We start from the raw sequence: 6,429 nt of genomic DNA, 5'->3' as shown, positions 1-6,429 counted from the left end.
TGACATCCCAAACATTTTAAAATGAAATAAATACGTTTCTTCGAAAATGTTTTAATAACGTATTTACCATGTTTTTCTGGGAACAACTTCCGCAACCTTTTTATAAAATGAAGTACTCTGATTTTTATAAAGCATAAACAAAAATCGGTCTTTTCTGGCCGTGATTTTGGGGATGTCACACTCTCTCTACTTTCTTTCCCTACAAAACGGGTTTTGGTCAAAAATCGCCCCTCCGAGCTTCAAATCGGTAAGTTAACCCTCCTAGCTTGTTGTTTATCTTATCTAGCTTACAAATTCGTGTTTAAATTACCCAAAACCCTCAAGAACATGAGTTTACGGTCCAAGAACACCTTCATTGACCGTAAACACTCATAAATGGGGTTTAATGCTCAAAAACCCTTCCAAACTACTTATGGAGCTTAGTTATGACTTAGAGGCTTACACGAAAGGACTTAGAACACCAAAAATCGGACCAAATGGGGAGTAAACATGAGTTTACGGTCTAAGAACATCGTTAGACCGTAAACCCGTCTTCATGGACCATAAACACTTATTTAAGTGTTAAACTACCCCTCAAACACCTCCAAAAGCTTCCATGAGTGCCTAGAGCCTTGTAATCCTTCGTTTGATGCACCAAACACATGATTCATGGACTAACATGAGTTTACTGCCGTAAACTCATGTGTTTAAGGTAGTAAACTCCCCAAGAACATCTTCTTAGACTGTAAACACCTTTCCAAGGTGTTTAAGTGCCTTTAACACCTTCCTATGCTCATATAAGTGACTAGAACCTTACATGCATCAGTTAGAACCACCAAACAACAATATTAATGGACCAACATGAGTTACTCCCGTAAACTCATGTGTTTATGGTCATAAACTCCTCAAGTAGTGGTCATGAACCGTAAACTCCCTAAAATGGTCCATTTGGAGCCCAAACCACTTCATATGCCCTAGAATTGAACCTAGCCTAGTTCCTCAAGTGTTATAAGACCTTAGTGCATCAAAGAACACACCATCCATGAGTTTACGACTGTAAACTCATGGGGATATGGTCTTAGGGCCGTAAACTCTATAAAGAGTTTACTCTTGAAGAGTAAACTCCCTAAATAGGCCATACACACCCTTAGATGTTACGCGGGACACTCCTAGCACTTGACCAAAGTGTTGTCCGCATTTTAGGATGCGTATATGTGTTTAATTAGTATTATATTTACTAATTGTATGTAAACATATGTCATCATATGTTAATAGGTCACTGAGTGTGTTCAAGTCTTTACTTGACACCGAGCACCCAACCGGCACTTTCATTTGATCCGATTACAACAGGTGAGTTCATACCCCTGAATTAACCTTTTAAATGCTTTTACGGGGGGGGGGGGGGGATACAAGTTAAAACATGTCAGTTATCATATCAATCACATGTGATTGATAACCCGCATGCACAAGGATTTATTACACTTTCAGTTGTTTTACCAAGTATAATACCATAGATGGTTTTTCCAAAATGTTTTCACTTGTTTAAATCTTTTCTCAAATTATCTCTTGTGCTGTAAGTTTTACTTCAAATTCAGTTACAGCAGTATTTTAAACAAAGGTTTTCTTCACTTATATTGTTTTATCAGAAATTTACATTCAAAACGTGTTCATGAAAGGTTTTCAAAGGATTTCCAAAGGTCTTCAAGTTTATTTTACAAAAGGATATCAAGTCACAATTTTCTTAAGTCTAAAGGATTTTGCAATGTTTTCTTCTGTGCTTCTATACTACTACTTCGTTAAACGCTTCTACTTTTTTAACGCTTGTACTTCGTTAAACACTTCTACTTTGTTAACGCTTCTACTTCGTTAAACGCTTCTACTTTGTTAATGCTTCTACTTCGTTAAACACTGCTACTTTGTTAACGTTTCTACTTCGTTAAACGCTTCTACTTAGTTAAATGCTTCTACGTCGTTAAATGCATGCCTATACATGTATAGTTAAATAAATGATGTTTAAAGGACTTAGGAAGGCTAGTTCGCCCTATTTCCTTTTCCTCGTTGGGATGTTGTCTGGTGGGTATCGGATATCCGTCCGAAGGACTTTTAAACATTAATTATATATCATGTATACATGTATAGACATGAAGGTTTACATCGATCAGTCCAGTTGTGAGTCTCTACCGTTAGTCCAGCACTTACATCAGAATTCACTATTCGAGATGCATCTTCAAGACACGGATCTCCCTGTCGTCGAGTTGGTAACCAGAGTCTCCTGTGGGGAGAGCGGACATTGTGTGTATAGATCTATACGGGACTGACACTCCTGCACCCTGACTGCTAGCTACAGTCCACGGCCTACCAAGCCAAGGGGTGACAAATGTCACATTTATTCCGACGCTTGTAGGGCGTCAAGTACTCTAGTGTCAATCAGTATGGTTACGAGTATCTTATGTTTACCTTATAATTCATGGCCTTAAGGTAACAAGAATTAACACTGTATTTCTGAGACAACACTTTTAGGATCATTCCTTGTTTTAGACCTTGCTAGTTGTATCTTTCATTTGATATTGTCTGGGGTCTGTGCTTCTTTGTTTTAGGCCTTGCTAGCTGTATCTTTCATTTGATACTGTCTGGGGTCTGTGTTTCTTTTAGAACTTGCTAGCCGTATCGTACATTTGATGTCGTCTGGGGTCTGTGTTTTCTTTTGTTAGACTGAGCCAGGCGTATCATTCAATCGATACTCTCCTGGAGTCTATGATTTCTTTGCCTTAGTCAGCAGTATTTTCGGCTGAGGCATATGTTATTTTCCCTTAGTACTTCTACTAGTGATATTCTCCTACTTTCTTTAAAGTCAAATACCGTATTTTGGTAATGATAATATTTCAGGGAATTTCTCTTTAAAACATAACACTATTGAGTCTTGGTAGAAGACTGCTTTTATTTAGAAAATATAGGATTTTCTGGAAAGGACTCTAATACACCGTTGATTCTAAACTACTACTTTTATAAAGTTATTTTGAATAAAATGCTTACATACACAAATGACACTAAATACTTATGAACTCACCAGCATTTATAAAAATGTTGATACTCGCTTTCAAAATAACTTGTATTCTCAGGTCAGCAATAGACAGGTACATCCCAGGAGCTTTTGGTGAAGACAGTTTAGTACCAAGCTGTACCTATATTATTACTTGTATTACTTTGAGGTTGCTGTGAATTGTAACTTATGTAAAAATATTACTATTAATGCAATGGTTGTTGTACTTTGATTACTATACTACATATGTTGTGACACTTGACATGAAGTTATCCACCCCAGAACGTTTCCGCCGTTCCGGTTTTAGGGTGTGACATGTATCATTCTATATTCTTGCTTTTAGTATGGATCATGTTAGGACACATAGCTACCACGTCGCATAACCTGGCAGTATAAGCTATTATGTCGGTCCCCTTCATCTTGAGGTTCCAAAGTTCTTTTTCGAGTTTCTGAACTTCGCCCCTAGGACAGTTCTCCCTCATGAATAGGTCCTTCAGTGTGTCCCAGCCCATGGCGTTGGCTGTTACCAAGGAGAGTGATTTGACATGGCCATTCCACCATGTCAAGGCCCTTTCGGTGAAAGTGGCAGCAACGAACTTTATTTTGCTTTCTTCGGGGCATGCGCACATTTCGAAGAGAGATTTTCGATCCATTGGGACAAAGCAAGGATTCCTCTGGTCCCATTGAAAGATGTCGGTTTGCAGTTCATGAAATCCTTGTAAGTACACCCCTGTGTACGTGAGGGAATTTCACCATGTCTGGAGTTGATACCCATTCCAGCTCCACTGGCATCACCGGAATTCATTTGAGCCATAGTGGCTATTACAGCAGTAGTTACAGCTGTTTTGAACATTATTGGATCGAACTGTGGAGGAGGAGGTGATGGAGGTGGATTTTGAGTTGCAGTTCTGCCTCTGTTCGGACGCTTGCGGGGAGGCACCTTTTACTGGAAATTTATAAAGATGAAGATAATAGTAAGAATTGATTGTATATAAGTTGTGAGAGTTACACAGACCAAGCTGACATAGTTCAATTATCAGATAGAATCATAGCAATAGAGTAGAAAAACACAAAACTACAGACTTTCTCACAAAGTAGATAACTGCCAGTATTACTAGTAATAATGATGTAAAATGAATCCGGGAAAAACGACCTAACAGTAGGTCTTACATCAAACCATAAGGGAAAATGTTGGCAGCTTAGAGGCCTAATTAGAGTACTTTCAAAGTTAGGAACGTTTACAGACAAGTGCTCTACCGAGCATAGAAAGAGAAAAGGCTATTCCTTAAACGAAAGGGAAAGATAAGTAGATATCTTCTACTGTCGACGGGTACTCATTGGGCGAACCCGAAGATCATCCAGTTGGCATACAACTTCCTGAAGATGTCTTTCCTGAACCCTCTAACGCGCTCGGAGTTCCCTAACTTCGGCTCGGGATGCAGCTAGTTGTTGCTGCAGAGCCTCATTGGTCCTCCTAGTCCTATTCATGGCTTCTTCTAGTTGGCAGATACAGACAGTGTTAAGGTTGGAGTTGGCATCAATTTCCATGACTCTGCCAATGTCGGCTTGACCTTGTTCGGTGTTCCTGGCAATCCTACGGACCATGATGGGCAAGACTCGGTTCGCTGCACCTCCCTCGCTTATGTTGTAGAAGCTTCTGTTTCCGTTGAAAGGTAAAGGCTGACCATGCTCATCGCTCCATCGATTCAAGGTTATTGCCCACATGGGGGTGGGACCTTAAAATGTCAGACGGGGATTAAGGTTTGGAGCTACTAGGGGCAGGTTGTTGACTTCTGGTTTGGAGTCGGAGCTATCCGAAAAGCCTTCAGCACGGTGATCATCGAAAGGGATCAAGTGATCATCTTCTGGCTCCTCATCGAGCCATCCCCCATTGCCTTGGTTTGGATAGTATGAATCGCTAGGAAGGTGGAAGCCAGCCATGCTATCTACGCGAGAATGGGGAAAGAAAGGTTAATAGACGTACTAATCTAGGATACTTATAAGATGATCGTTACTAGCCAACCCAATACTTGCATAGTGCATATCAATTATATGTAACCGAAGCAGGATAGACCTTCGAATAAGCGACCCTAACTCTAAGTCCACAATCAAACAAGAACAGGAAATGAAGCAAAGGTCACAGATTCTAATTCTATAGCGCCCTAGTCACATGTAACCGTGGTGTATCCACTTAGCAACTATTGCCCTACTAGTAACGACCCTTTTTAGTTATCACATATGTAGTTAATAGAATGCAGAATACTCATATAGTATTCTTGTTCTAACGTTCTTGTGGTAGTGTTGGTAAGTTTTTAGACTTGTTGCAACACCACAATCACTCTTTGGCACATGCTAGTCACTCCTAGAAAAATGTAGTTGATCAGGCTACATCCACCCAGATGTGACTATATGTCTCTAAGCCTAATTGTGTTGCTCAACAATCTTAATTATACTATTGTTCTGTTCTAGTATGATACTGACCCTTTGTATTTGTGGACGTGTGTGTGTATATATATATATATATATATATATATATATATATATACTTGGTTAAATATTTTAACATTTAAAAGTATATAGTCTTGGTCAGAGTGTTTTAGTCCCAAAGTGCTTATAGTTCTTATATCTTTTATGAGTTGATACACTTGATTCACTATAAACAATGTTCTGATACCAATTTGTCACGCCCCAAAACCGAGAACGGCGGAAAACGTTCTGGGATGGAGGGCGTCATGTACAGTATCATAACAATTGCATAATAGTAAAAACAAGCGACAATAACCATTGCATTAATATAGTAATTGTAAATACAAGTGTGTTATGTACAGTTTGATAGACACCAAAAGTATAAACAAAAATAAGAGATGGGTCTTGTATATGCTCCATCTTCTCAAAAGCTGCATCAGTACCTGTCTATTTTTGACCTAAGAATACAGGTTATTTTGAAAACGAGTATCAGCATAAAGCTAGTGAGTGCATAAGAATTTAGTGTCGTTGCTTGTATAAAAGTGTTTACAATCAAGTAATATAAAAGCTGTGACTAATGTTTGAAATAGTAAAATCCCTAGAAAATCCTATATTTTCCAGATTTGCATATTTGTAAGTTTGATCCTTTGAGTGTATAAAAGTTCTCCCATTGCGACTGTCAATCATGAAAATAAGGTTATAGATTTCATTTATGTAAAGTAAATGAGGAAAGATAATATCTTATTTCAGCAGTTTTACTGCCGACTAGATATAGTAGTGTTGCAAACTTTAGTTTAGTAATATATGTATATATATTCACTTCGGGAAGTTGGTTTTAGCCTTTAATTCTTAGTGTGTTACTTTGGGTATGAATGTGATTTCTCATGTAACCAATCTGAGTGATAATAGAGTGTCCGATGACCTTCTCAGTCATACGTAGTGTA

Source organism: Lactuca serriola, chromosome 6 (assembly GCF_051521515.1).
Source record: "Lactuca serriola cultivar US96UC23 chromosome 6, Lser_US96UC23_V15, whole genome shotgun sequence".
Lineage (NCBI taxonomy): Eukaryota > Viridiplantae > Streptophyta > Magnoliopsida > Asterales > Asteraceae > Lactuca > Lactuca serriola.
This window is presented reverse-complemented; position numbering follows the sequence as displayed.